Raw genomic sequence first — 15,547 nt, 5'->3', positions numbered from 1 at the left:
AAATTGACCTGACATCAGATTAGACTGAAAAGAAGAGGAATTATGAAGCGGAAACAACATGTTCAGTCCTTCCTTAGTGTATGGCATAAACGTTTGCTTAGTGCAAACGTGCATGCATGACATGCAGAAAAGCGTCCGTCACAGCACTTTGCAGTTAGTTTTTTTGCAGACCATTTCACTTAAAGGGGCTAGGTCACGTTATTTTAGGGTGTTGCGGGGAAATCTTTAGTTAATCACGAGTTAACTCGAAAATCGTAATGAGGAATTCCTTCACGGATAAAGTTATCGTTGCATCACAAACTAAATGATTTTGAGAAAAAAGACAACCGTTATCCAGGCGATTTCTCATAATCTTGAGAACCTTCGTGTCGACCTTTCTCAAGATTACCTAAATGCACCTATCAATGTTAAGGCCGAGTCCATTTATGTTCATCCGTGCTTCTCTTTCCTTAGGCAGAATTTCTTTTATGTTGTTATTGCAATGTTTCATTTTGCGTGACATAGCCCCTTTAAAGAAGAAACGAGTGAGTTTCACGCAAGAGCATGTCTTTTTATCTTTGAACTGAATTTATTACCAAAGCTTAAAAAAATAAAAGACCTCAAAATGGGACAGGACATTACAAATTAAATAATTAAACGTGTGAACGTGTGAGGCAAAGAGCCTTTGCTGGCACGACGTCCGGGTGACCCCTCAAATGTCTTAATGATTCCCCACTTGGAAAAATTAACTGGAACGCTGCAGTTCAATACCACCCAACTCAGTGTCTTCTGTTTTTGTGTAACACGTACCACAGGCAACCTAGTGTACGCTCACGGAGCGTCTAGTCTCACATGTGAATATCCTCACTGCATGCGGTAGAGGTATAATTTTTTTACATAAAGGAAAATCCAAGTATTTTATCAGTATGTATACAATAATGAGTCTTTTTACATATAAAATAGTTATATTGTTTTTCCTGGTGAAGACTAACGCTAAGTATATACCACACAAAATGAATAACTAACAGACCGAATACCGTTCATTACGTACTGACAAAATCAAATGATTCCGACCAAGGGAGCCTACTTTTGGCATCCATTTGGTCGGAGGTGGATAATATTCAGTTTCTAATCACCTCACAGTCAGCGGAGTAAAACGTACTACTGAAGTGTTGTATATACTAACAAAAGAAATAACGATTTTCTATTTTCTGGAGACCACTTGTGACGCGATGATTAACGCTATGAGGCTGGATGCGACAGATGTCTTGGAATATTTCGCTAAGAATATCTACTTCATTTCCGAAATCGGTAACACTTTGTCTAGTAAAGTTAAAAGCTGAAAGCGATAAAAGTTATGACCAAATAAATTAAAATGTTTTTTTGTTGAGCGCGTTTTAAGGCTTTCGATCAGAGCTGGCTCTTTCCACCTGCCTCGTGCTGAACAACAACTCTCTGTCCTTTCCCCAGATCAGAGCTCAAAAGTAGAATCCACTCATCATTTTTTGACATCATAGAGAATAGCATATAAAATATGAACATCTTGATACTCGTTTGGAAACTCTTATGTCCGATAAGGTTATTTCTTTTATCGAAACGTTGTCACTACACCATGTTTTTCTCTCCTTCTTTTTTTTCGGTGACCGGAATTTTATGGATTAAATTTAAGCCAAATCGTCTCTAAATTTTGGTTGCACGGGCCTACCAAGTTGAAGTCACAGGCGCTTTATCTCAAACAAAATTTTATTTCATCCAGGATATGCAGACGAAAAATACAATCAACTTACTGGTCGTTTTCTTGACTGCAAATTTGCACCGTGAACAGCTTATCCTTTTTTTTTACGAGAATGTGATTGTAAATTTGCATGAAATGACAATCACTTTTCCTTTACAAATTAGTTGGCTCGTCTAATTTTCTACCCTTTCATTTAAGTTGACATCGGACCTTAAAAGTTAAATAAAATGGAAAAACCCCACCACAAACTGTCTGTCATTCAACTCTCTGTATTCAGGAAGACTTGAAATGTGGACAAACGTTTACAACTCAGTTGGTCAACTGTGTCTTCCTTTTACCTTAATTTTGAGCCTTGTATTTATAATAATTTCTTTTTCATAAAAGAAAAAGAGAAGAAAGAAAGTAACTTCATTTACGTGTCAAGTCTTGTAGTACTAATTGGGGACACTGTAAACTGAACTCAACAAATTAACGTAAATTGTGGCTTCCCCGTACGCACACCTGGCGTCGGGAGGAGTTTCAAAAAATCCAGACGTCGTTGTTATTCGCAAGATAATTAACAACTATTCACCGAAGTGGAGGTAGCTAGCCACCGACACTGAGGTGAATAGTTGTTTTAGTATATACTAAAACAGTGAGATAACATACAGCACAAAAAAATAATTTGGATGTTTTCTTCACTTGTCACGGATGCAAATCGGGACGCCTTTTTTTCCGAGTTGCTCGGAGGTAAATAGCACAGGATATTCGAAGTTTGACGAGCCAATCAGCGCCTGCGTTCAACGATATCCACTGTTTTAGTATATACTAATCGTTGTTATTCGCAAGATAAAAAAAAAGTTATTCCAGAGCTTGAGGTAACAACTTAGTGCCGCTTAACGACGGCTCGAACACTACACAGGATACATCACACATGTGAAGTGTAAAACAACATGGCGAGAAGCACTGCTCCCGGGCGCGGTTACCTAGCGAGTTGGTGAAAACCGCAGACACCTATTTTATTACTGCGGTACAGCAGTAACAAATCAAATCAAATTAAATTTTTGTTTTTAAGGAGAGGAGTTAACCCGGACGTGAATAGTCACAGACCAATTTCCCTTCTCAGCATCTCGGGAAAGATCTTAGAAGATATTGTCTCTGACACCTTGAACAACCACCTAGAGACACAAGGTCTATTAATTCACAAGCAGTAGGGATTCCGAAAGAATTACTCTACTGAAAGCATTTTACTCCACCTAACAGAAATACTGAAAAGTGGTCTGGACAATGGTCTGCAAGTCGGCGTGCTTTTCAATGATTTTCGGAAGGCGTTTGACACTGGGAAACACACTATCTAACTTAAAAAGTTAAAAGACATTGGTACCTCGGACAACTTGTATTCTTGGCTTGCTGATTACACGTCTATGCGGAAACAATTTGTTCAAATTTCAGTTTCGGGATATTAGTGAGAGACCAAAGGTGTCAGGTTTGGTGTACCCTAGGGCTCAATATTAGGGTCAAAATTATTTTCAATACTTGTAAATGATCTTGCAGAAGCAATAACAAGCGGTGAGTTGTTTTTGTTCACCGATGATACAACCATCTTTTTTTATATTGGCTAGAACATTGATAACACTGAGGAAGCTTGTGCAGGGACGACGACGACGGCTACGAGAACTCCACATAACAATAGGTTTAATGAACAAAAGCTATAGCTCTGCACGCCTCGCACGTGCGTTTTTCCATTTTGATACATTTCTTTCCCGTTTTCGTCTTGACAACGACGTGAAATGATCAAATTTGATAGGGACTTTACGATCTACGACGCGGTCGTCAATGAGAACGCCACGAAACAAGATCATTGGTTAGAAGAGGTAAAATAATCATGCTGCACGTGCGGTACTCTTCACAACAACGAGGTGAAATCACCGAATTTGAGGCTTTGACGACAACACAAGCGCACAAATGTGAATCTATAATTCTCTATTTTTATTCCGAAACCGCTCTCACCAATTTATTTTTAGGATACTTCGTCCACATTGTACAACGTGAACGAGATGGCCTAAGGGCCGGTTATTATTTATGTAGGGGGGGAGGGAGGGTAAAAAGAAGGTGTTGGGGGGGGGGGGGGGGGGGGGCTCAAGGCTGTTTTAGATAGCCTAGAAGGGGAGGCTAATTTTTTTAAAACAATTAATAGGGGGGTCATGATTTTTTGGGTTTTGCAAGGGGTCTTGTCTCTGCTTTTGCAAATTCGTGCTTTTACGAAACAAATTAATTTCAAAGTTCTAGGTGGTGAAAATGAACCACCCAGTTCGAAGAATATTGTCATAAACTTCTTTGCTTTAATATTTTACACTTTAATAAAAGACAAATGTAGATCAGCCTCTTTCCGTGTTCGATTTTGGCTGCATTTAATATCAAAATTAGCATAATTTTTGTTGGTTCAATAGCCCATTGACGTAATAAAACATGAATAACATAACACAAAAAAATTGCTTTATAGAACCAGTACGTTTCCAAACAACCAGTACTTAACCATTACTTTTCAATTTGTCCATAATTTGTCCTATTTGATGAACGGGCATCCATTGCAAAGAAGCCTTGGCTAACTAGACACTCCAACCCTTCAAACTGCGTGTTGGCTTCTAAGGCTATAATTGCCCTCCGGAAAGTAAAGAAAATATGTAAATTCATCAACAAGTTGAAGAATTAAGCTAACTATCGCTGATTCTCCTCTTTTTCTTTACCTATTCTTTGCTTTGCGAGCATTCTCACTCTTTCTTCTGCTCATACGGCTGGCGTTTTTCTTGATGTAATTTGTGCAAAGGCCTTGTACGTTGTATTGAGGTATACACTTTGTTTAGATTTGGGATTTGTTATGGTGCCAAGGAGTGATATTTATCTGTCACAGTATAAGAGTGAATCAAAGAATCTTCAAAAAACTGTCCCTGGTGCAGCTTATTTCGATAAGATGTGCACTTTTATTGACCTGCACGTCCAGATCTACACTGGGGAGTTGTATATAGACTTCCTGAAAGAGTGCTGCAAGAAAACCCATGGTTCGCCAAGTCAATATTGTTTGCAGAATTCTTGATTGGCCCAACGATGGACCGGATTCCCAGACAGATACTAGATGCTGATGCTCTTCCAGAATACCACTACATGACCGTCAAAATACTCCTCTTACTGACAGTAATGGGAATGATTGTCTACCGGATGATTGGCAGCCGAGATCTAACATTAGCACATTGTTCGAGCAGGGGAAATTCTCCATCAAAGACACTGATGCCATTAAGGAATTTCCCAGATGTTTATTGTTGAAGAGAAGCATGTGAAGTCTTTCCTAGAGCATTTATCTTCTCTGGAACCCGTTAAGAACATCAGAAAAAGCAAGGAGAAGATGCACGTCAAGAGAGACATACAAGAGATGTCTCTGATTACAAGAAGGAAGAGCTTGTCGAGAATTGCAAACTTGCGTCACTTACAGTTCCAGAGCTAGACAAGTGTTTAGATCATCACAAGCTGTGCAAAAAAGGCAAGAAAGGTGACAAGATCCGACAAATTACGGCACACTACTACGTGAAGTGCGGAGAGGCCATTCCCGAAGACTATCCTTTGGCTGGTGCTGATGAACGTGTTGGTTCAGCAGATAGTGAGAATGAAACTGACAGCGATGATGACTTGATTTTTTACGAGAGTGACAGTGAAATTGACAGCATTGGTACTGATGAGCAAGAGGATGGTAACTAGCTACCTATTCAGCAGAAATTTACATGGCGATACGCTTATTTTGTGCCTTATTAGGCTGTCTGACAGGGTAAGCAATGGCATTTCAATGATTTATATGGTAATTTCGTCTTTGCTGATATGACATTCGCCAGGTGTATTTTTCGGCATTGGCTAGTCATATCTATATGATGCAAATACGAAAAAATACGGAAATAAAATCATAAGTGGAAAAATGGGGGAGGGGGGGAGGGTACATCAATTAAGAGGGGGGATAGCCTCCTTGCAGCCGTTTTTTGTGTCGATCCTATTCTCCCTCCCCACAAACGTCTGCTGAACCGAGCTAGGCATGCCATTCCCAAGAACTGACCAATCACAGCGTGGCTTTTAAATTTCGGTGGCTAAATACTCGAGAATTTCGGATCATCAAAACATGCCGGAATTCTCAGAGGCGTGCAAAGTGGTATGCGAAAAATTCAAAATCAAGTCTTTGAACCATCACCAAAAACAAGCATTTATTGCTCTTGTTGGAGAAAAAAAAAGATATTTTTGTAAATCTTCCAACTGGGTTTGGAAAGTCGTTCATCTACCAAGCACTTCCTGTTATATTCGACGAAATTACGGGAGTGTGTGGTCATGTTGTTGTTGTCATTTCACCGTTGTTAAAACTGACACAAGATCAGATAAGTAACCTGCAGAAACTCGGAATTTCAGCAGTGAGCGTAAGTGCACTAAAAGGAGATGAAAAAGTTCTTGAAGGTAGAAAATGGGCGGTTTTCTGTTGTATACGCCACGCCAGAGGCTTTGATGTTTAACGAAACATGGCGAAGCATGTTAGCTAGCCCACTGTACTCTACAAAGCTCTATGCAGTTGTGTAGGGCCTATACAGTTTAGGTTAAGGAATACGGTGTTAACCCCTTTCCCTTCAGCAACAAAACTGTAGCAAGGAATCATGGGAAGAATTAAGACACGAGGTTGTTTTTGTCCGCCATTTTAGAATGTGTGTGTGTTTTTAGTGCGAGTCCGAATCCATACTTCCGTCCGCTCAGTGTGCAACATTTGGGGGCCTGTCCGGGAGATATGAAAGAAAACAAGACAACGTTTTAAGCAATCGATGAGGACGGGAGCGAGGAGACAAAGAAACAAGTTTTTGAAATAGCTGAAATCGTGCACACGCTCGCGAAGGAATCAACACATGCAATGGAGATCGAAGACATACAAATGGAGATCCAGAGTCATCTCTGCCAGCTAAAGGTTGAGGATCTAGGAGTAATTGCTAAGACTTTAGGCTGCGGTGACAGTGACATTAAGGATAAAACGAGGAAAGGGCTTGTCAGATTGATCGAGGAGCATCTCGAAGCCAAATTGAAGGGCAGAGTGGAGCCGGATACCGAGTTTTTGGAAGATTTCAGGACTGGAATAATGTTTTACACACCTTGGTGTCCACCGCTCGAGGATGTAAGCAAAAAAAAGAAGTCGGAAGTCTCTCAATCGGAACCAAGAGATTATGAAGGTAAGAGAAGTAATCCCTCATACTGGCCCTATTCCCATCGTAATCCCTCTTAAGTTATTTTTAGATCTCCTGCGAGATCCGGTATTCCCACGAGGGTTAACTGATAACCAATCAAATGTCCTCATTTTTACCAGTGTTGACAGCTGAGCGAATTCCCACGCAATGATTCGCGTCGTTCGCGATTTACCATGAAACAAAAATGGCGGAGGATGTTGAGAGACAATCGTATATATACATTTTGTGGACGAACGTGACTTGTTGACTACAGAGTTAATCGATTACAATGACTTATGTTTTGAAACCTGTATCTTGGAAGGAACGAGTTATGTAACCAACAGGATTTTGTACATAATGGCAAATGGAAGACTATGGTCGATAAGTACGATCTCTCTGACTTTAATAAACGCATTCTCGGTTTCCGTTGCGGGATTAAAAGATGTTGACTTAATTCTGATACGGTGATAGAGTAGGCAGATAGAGCTCTACAACAGTACCAAACATGAAAGGAAAACTTGAATCAAGCGTCCGATAAAAATTTTTGAACCCGTATTATCGGATTCAAGTGAATTTCCAAAGCACGTATGTTAAATATAGCTGTCTCCTTAAAAAGAGATTTAACACGGTTTCGTATATGGTACAACCTTGAATGTGGTATCATTGAAAACTAGACAATTAAGCGATTTCAGTTATAGATGTTTGAAACCTGTATCCTGAAAGGATCGAGTAAACATTGGCAATTCGCAGACTACAGTCAACAAGTAATATATTGCTGAATTGGTTAACGCGTTCTTGATTTTCTTCGCGGGATTAAAATATGACGACTTAAATCTTAGATATTCATAAATTAGACAGATATCAAACATGAAAGGAAAACTTGAACAGACAGTGCGATAAAAATGCATGAACACGTGGTATCGGATGGGAGTCAATTTGCAAAGCACGCATGTTAAATATACCTGCATCTTTCAAAATTATTAACCTCGGTTTCGTACATTGGACAGTGTTGAAATTGGTGTCACTGTAAACAACACAGTTAAGCGATTTGAATGATATATCTTTGCATCTTGTATCTTGAAAGTAACGAGTTTTATAGGCGACAGAATTTTGAACACAATGAAATATCGCGGGACTACAGTCACCAAGTAACGTATTCCTGACTTGGTCAACGCGTTCTGGATTTTCTTAGCGGACTTAAACTATGGTGACTTAATTCTATGATATTCATAAATTAGACAGCTAACGCTTTCAAACAGTACCACAAATGACAGGAAAATTTTAATTGACCCCGCGATAAAATTTTTTAAAACCGTAAGATCGGATTGAAGTCAATTTGCAACGCACGCGTAAAACATAGCTCCCTCTTTCAAAATTAGTTAACACGGTTTCCTACATTAGGAAATCGTAAAATTGGTATCAGAGTGAATTATACAGCTAACCGATTTCCGTGATATATGATTGCAAACTGCATCTTGACACGGACGAGTTTTGTAAGCGACAGAATTTTGTAGACGGTGAGAAAGTGCGCACTAAAATGGACAAGTAACGCAATGCAACCAAGGTAAACGTATCTGCATCTGTCAAAATTATTTAAAACGGTTTGATAGATTGGAAGTTCTTCAAATTGGTATCACTGTAAACAAGACAGTTAAGCAATTCCAAGGATGAATGTTTGAAAACTGTATCTTGCAGACAATGAATTTTATCAGGCCATGAAACTCATTTTGAAAACGGAGAGTGGCATCGTACAGAATTTGCTGCACTTTCCCTCCTCCACGAAACTTCCACGTAACGCGCGCGGTAACATTATCCGCGGGAAAATTTATATCATCTAAAAATAACCTGAGAGGGATTACGATGGAAATAGGGCCAGTATGAGGGATTACTTCTCTTACCTTAATAATCTCTTGTCGGAACTAGAAAAGGTGAATTTGGAATATGAGGTGATTAAACAGAAGTTTGAGGCATTGACCGTGGGTAAAACACATTCACCGGAGAAGGATGTTGACAACAAAGAGGAGGTGAAGGCGAAGGGTGAGTCAAAGTCATTATACTTCCAACCGAGTGATTTTAAACGAGAACTGAAGATTATTGGCCAAATCGGGGAACCAGGGCAAAAGGACAAATTGAGTTTTGTGAGTCTAGTGAGACAAATTGAAGGTGCACTGCAAGAGGGCTACAAGCCACAAGAGGTTGTTGATGCAGTGGTCAGGGCTATTAATCCACGGATGAGATTACGAAGCTATTTAGAAGGACTGAGTGACTTAACACTCCCCCGATTAAGACGTATTCTTAGATCCCATTTTCAGGAGAAGAGTGCGAGTGACCTGTACAGACAGCTATCAACTTTAGTTCAGGAGCCACAGGAAAATCCTCAAAGCTTTTTAATCAGAGCCCTCGATGCAAGACAAAAAATCTTGTTTGCCTCGCAGGAGGTTGATACTCAGTTGAAATATGATCTAAAGCTAGTGCAGGGAATGTTTTTACATGCAATAGACACTGGTCTTGAAGATGAGGCCATTCGGATCAGGTTAAGACCAATATTAGAAAAACCATGTACAGGATGAGGATCTAATTCAACAAATGAATGTAGTAGTTTCAGAAGAAAGTGAAAGAAAATCCAAACTGGGCTCTACCCCTCGTCAAAGGAACCCAAGGGTGAACGAAGTGCATGCATCACAAGGGAAAGGGGGATCCATGCAACAAGGGGCAACCGCTAAGAAGCTTAACTCCCGGGGAAAAGAGAGTCCTAGAGAAGAGGAGTTCATGGCGGCACTACAAGCGGTCCGTTCAGAACTTATCACATTAAAAGAATAAGTTGAGAGAAATCTAACCAATGAGGAACGTTTGACCAGGCCCCTACCTGTAAATCAGAATCTGCAAGGGTATCAGGGCCCAAGGGGCTGTATCGAATGTCAAAAGGAAGGAAAGGGGCAGCTGTGCGACCACTGCCACATTTGTGGTAGTAGTGACCATTGGGCCCGTGAATGTCGGAAACGGAGGTCAGGGCCGGGAAACAGGCGGGCTACAGCCGAGGGACAGGAAGTAGCCCCGCCCCAGGACAGATTTATTAAGTCCCACCAGTGTGCTAATTGTCAGAGGATTGCAGCAGGATCCCAACAAAGTTTCAAACAATGTTTCGGTTGTAAAGCAGTTCGTTATTGTGGTCGAAGTTGCCAGAAACGTCACTGGGACAGTCCCAATGGTCTCTGCCAAGCGATCCAGCAACTGGAAGCTAGGAACAGTTCGCCAGTACTTCGGGGGGATGGGTATGTATTTGCTAGTCATTTGACACCCAGGCAGCGTGTGGTAGTTGCAAGGTTGGTTGGCAAGAAGTGTAAGGTGTCATGTGTTCTCAATGGAGTCCCAGTCGAAGCCCTTTGGGATACGGGTGCACAGGTGTCTATTGTGTACAAGAGCTGCCTTGAGGAATATTTGCCTTCCTCAAAGTTAAGAAACATTGAAGAGTGGCTTGGCGAGGATGTAGGACTGAACTTAAGAACAGCAAATGGTGGAACCATACCATTTGAAGGGTGGGTGGAAGTACAGTTTCCGCTCTCGTCGGACACAGAGTCATCAAGTTCTCTAAGTGTATCATTCCTCAATGCAAGAGATGAGTTGGAGACTCCAATCATTGGGTACAATGTAATAGAAGAAGTAGTGAAGGATAGAGAAACCGAAGGAAGCAGCTGCATAGTTGACAGCATGAATACGGCTTTAAAGGATATAGCACTGGAGAATGTTACTGCGTTGGAGTATGGAGTATGCAGGACATGGGTGTGTTGAAGAATGGTAAGCGCAATCTGACGGTACCACGAGGGCAGGCAGTGACAGTACCGTGCAGAATTAACTGTGGTTCTCTAGAGGAGAGGACACCAGTGTTATTTGAACGATACCCAGGTATGCCTTGGCCAGCCGCCTTGGAATTTGTAGAGCAGCTCCTCACCCTACCGCAAGGGTCGCCACACAGGATGAACATTACAGTCCGTAACCCCTCAAAGCATGATGTAGTCCTTGGCCGGCGAACGCTACTGGGACACTTGCAGCTAGTGCAATCGGTTACCCCTTTGGAAGTAGTAAGAAAGGACCTCGCTCGTTCGGAAGCTGTGGATCCAAAGGGAACAGGTGGTACCTCACTGCAGGATGGAAACCCATCAGTACCCCAACATCAAGTAAACAGGGAAGTTGCTAATCAAAGAAAGTCCTTCAAGACACCAGCCGTGGTGTTAGGTGACCTGACAGAAAGTCAACGCCAGTTGGCCATGACCATGCTAGAGGAGGAGGCTGCATCATTCTCCCAAGACGATGATGATATGGGACGGATAGAGGGACTTCAATTAAATATGGAGTTGTCAGACACCACGCCAGTCCAGAAGAGCTATTCCTCAATTCCCCGTCCCCTGTATGCTGAAGTTAAACACTACATTGAAGACCTGCTCAACCGGGGATGGATAACTAAGTCTCAGTCAAATTATTCATCTCCCTTGGTGTGTGCCAGGAAGAAAGATGGAGGGTTACGCCTGTGCGTGGATTACAGGGAGCTGAACCGTAAGACAGTACCAGATAGGCACCCAATACCGAGAATCCAAGAGACACTGGATAATCTTGGAGGGAACTCCTGGTTTTCAGTGTTAGACCAGGGAAAGGCGTATCATCAGGGTTTTGTTGGGGAAAAGAGCAGACACCTGACTGCCTTCGTCACACCTTGGGGTCTGTATGAATGGACTCGGATCCCATTTGGGCTGAGTAATGCACCAGCAAGCTTTCAGCGGTCCATGGAAGATTGTTTGGAAGGTATTCGCAACGAGATTTGCATTCCTTACTTGGATGATGTCATAGTTTATAGTGGAACGTTTGAAGAACATGTGGAAAATTTGCGAATAGTGTTGAGACGCCTGCTCAAACATGGAGTGAAATTGAAGCCAAGCAAGTGCAGTCTGTTCCAGAGAGAAGTCTGCTACCTAGGCCGAATTGTAAACCAGTCTGGACACAGTATTGATCCCGAGACTACTAAAGCGGTCACAAGTCTTAGAGAATCTATGCCAGAGACTGTGGGTAAAGTCCGTAAACTAACAGGACTATTAAGCTATTACAGGAAGTACATTAGTGATTTCGCCAAGATTGCAAAGCCCCTTTACGATCTTCTTAAAGAACCTGAAAAGAGAGGACAGTCGCCGCAGCGAACTCAGAGGAGAAATACAAGACCAGTCAGAAATAAGGGACAAGTATCATCCCGGGGGCCAGTCAACTGGACCAGTGAACACCAAGCTGCAATCGATAAGCTTATCAGTGCTATTAGTAACCCACCTGTGATGGCTTACCCTCAATACACCCAGCCATTTATTCTTCACACGGATGCGTCAGAACAGGGCCTTGGGGCAGCACTTTACCAGAAGCAGGCCGGTCAACTAAGGGTAATTGCTTACGGATCTCGTGCGCTAACTGCAGCGGAACGGAACTATCGTCTTCACTCCAGTAAGCTGGAATTTCTGGCACTTAAGTGGGCCATAACTGAACAGTTTCGGGACTACCTGTATTATGCCCCGCACTTCACGGTCTACACAGATAACAACCCGTTGACCTATGTCTTAACTACGGAGAGACTAAATGCAACTGGACACAGTTGGGTAGCAGAGCTGGCTGACCTCCGCCTCACGATAAAGTACAGACCAGAGACGGTCAACCGGGATGCCGATGCTCTCTCTAGGATGCATATGGAACAGTTCATAGACATGTGTACTGAAGACGTAGAACCGCATTGGATTAAAGCCACAGTGGAAGCACTGAATGCCCAGCAGAAAGGAGATACAGTTTGGTTCCTATCGCTATCCTGTCAGCCAAGTGAAATGGGACACATTATGAATGTGGATTAGGAACCGAGGGTGCAACCTCTCACACCTGGAACTGTACGAGGCTCAGAGGAAAGACAAGGTGATGAGTGCAGTGATTCGGTATAAGGAAACCAGCAAACCACTCGCAGCACAAGACGGGCGCCAGGCGTCACCTGCAGTACAGTCCCTTCTACGTGAATGGAGTAAACTTGCAGTTGGAGAAGATGGAATCCTCCGGCGCAGAAGTGGCCCTAATCTTCAGATTGTCCTTCCGCAGAAGTTTTATTGAATTGTCTACAAAGAGCTACATGAAGAAATGGGACACTTAGGGACAGAAAGGGTCCTTCACCTTGCCAGGGAACGGTTTTATTGGCCCCGGATGAAAAGAGACATTGAACATTACGTGACCCATGTTTGTAGTTGCATCAAACAAAAGAGACCAAACATCTTGCCAAAAGCACCAACGGAGACCATACAGAGTAGCACACCCTTCGAACTGGTGTCATTGGACTTTGTACACCTTGAAAAAAGCAAAGGGGGATACGAGTATATCCTGGTTATAGTTGATCATTTTACAAGATTTGCCCAAGCGTATGCGACCGCCAAAAAGTTTGCACGAACAGCAGCGGACAAATTGTATAATGACTTTATATTACGTTTCGGGTTTCCGGGAAGAATCTTGCATGATCAAGGTGGCGAATTTGAAAATCAGTTGTTCCATCGGCTGGAGGAATGCTGTGGTATGGTCCGATCTCGAACAACGCCTTATCATCCCCAAGGAAACGGAAAGACAGAATGCCTAACCAAACACTGCTATCCATGCTAAGAACTTTGTCTGAGCACCAGAAGTCCAAGTGGAAGGACAGCCTCCAAAAGGTGGTTCATGCTTACAATTGCACTCGCCATGAAGCGACAGGATATTCGTCGTTTTTCCTATTGTTTGGCCGATCCCCAAGACTACCAAATGATGTCATATTTGGTACCAAACCCACTGCCTACTCAAGTTACCCAGCTTATGTTAAGGAGTGGCAAGAGGCAATGAAAGAAGCATACGGAATAGCCACTAAGAAATCTCGGCTATCTGGACTCAGAGGCAAGAAACAGTATGACCGGAGAGTTCACAGTGCAGTACTTCAGCCAGGTTACCGAGTCCTTGTACGAACCTTAAGTGAGAGAGGCGGCCCTGGGTAGCTGAGGTCCTACTGGGACGACACCTTCCACCAGGTCGTGAAACGGAAAGGTGAAGAGAGTCCAGTTTATGAAATTATGCCTGAATCTAGTGGAGGGCGACACCGCGTGATTCACCGTAACCTTCTACTGCCATGCAATTATCTTCCTTTTGAAGCAAGGCCCGGTGACACCACCCGCAAAAGATCAAAACGGAAGTTGCCAACTGCCCAGCCACATCTGTCGTCACCAGGGGCCTCCAATGTCGGAGACAGTTCTGAAGAAGAATCCGCAGGGATGTTAACCTTCACTCCTGTAGAGCCAGAAAGCGCGTTGTCAGACAGTACTTGTTCAGCCAAGGAGCCTTCAGCCAACCAGGCATGTGCTGATGAGGAAGCGGCCTCCAGTATCTACCAACCTGAGCTGCAGATACAAGCATCGACAGATCCAGTTCTTGAACCATCTGTAGTAGAGCAGTCAGAAGTCAGACCAGGAGAAGGGAGACCGATAAGGGAGCGCAGACCACCTACCTTACTAACTTATGACAGCTTTGGAACTCCGAGCTATTACCAACCAGCGGGACTGTGTTTAATTAGCCACAATGCGGGAGCGGCACCAGTACCTGTACCCCTGGCACCAGGACCCCTTGGAGGAATTCCTAATGTGTGCATGAACTCCGTTTGGCCTGTTACTTATCCTACACCATACGGATACGTTGACTCATATCCTTTCTAAAGTGATCAGAAAAATCCTAACACGAACTTTGTGAAATTTTTTTTTCCGTGATTAAGTGGACTTAAAAAAAAAAAAGGACTTTACAACATCACACTTAGTAGTTTTCCAGTGGAAGTCGTTGAACCTTAACAGTATTCCAAACTGTATGTGTATACAAGTCTTTAGTGGTTGTACTCGTGGCTTTGTGGTTAGGGCTGGATCACCCCTTTCCACTTGACCTCAGGAATGAAAAGAGGAGACTTGTGTATTGATAACCCCAGACGCTAGTCTTAGATAACTGTCTAATGTCGAGGACGACCTTTTTTTTTCATAAGGGGGAGTGTGTAGGGCCTATACAGTTAGGTTAAGGAATACGGTGTTAACCCCTCTTCCCCCAGCAACAAAACTGTAGCAAGGATTCATGGGAAGATTAAAGACACGAGGTTCTTGTTGTCCGCCATTTTAGAATGTGTGTGTGTTTTTAGTGCGAGTCCGAATCCATACTTCCGTCCGCTTAGTGTGCAACAGTTGCAGTTGAAGCCCATGTAATCAAACAATGGTAAGGGAAATACGGATGTCTAACTTGATTATATCTCGAAAGTTCGCTGTCCAAAACTGTACAAGAAGTCGCTAGTACTGAAAGCACAAGACAATATTTACGAAATAGTACAGTCTAGCAGTCATTTCACTATGTAAAACCCTGGTCCTGGATTTGGTACTGTTTAGCAAAGTTATGTTGCTAGTTTGTTTTAAGGTTTTAGAATCTAATGCTAATCTAAGCCTTTCAAAGGCTGCTTGTTTATACAAGGACATTTACATTGGTATTGTTTTGAGTGGTATTTTTCAAATCACATTGGGGATTTTTGGTCGGTTTTGAAACCACCCCTGTATTTTTGGTCTCAACA

Source organism: Montipora foliosa, chromosome 6 (assembly GCF_036669935.1).
Source record: "Montipora foliosa isolate CH-2021 chromosome 6, ASM3666993v2, whole genome shotgun sequence".
In the NCBI taxonomy this organism is placed as follows: Eukaryota; Metazoa; Cnidaria; class Anthozoa; order Scleractinia; family Acroporidae; genus Montipora; species Montipora foliosa.
Note: the sequence above shows the minus strand (reverse complement) of the source record.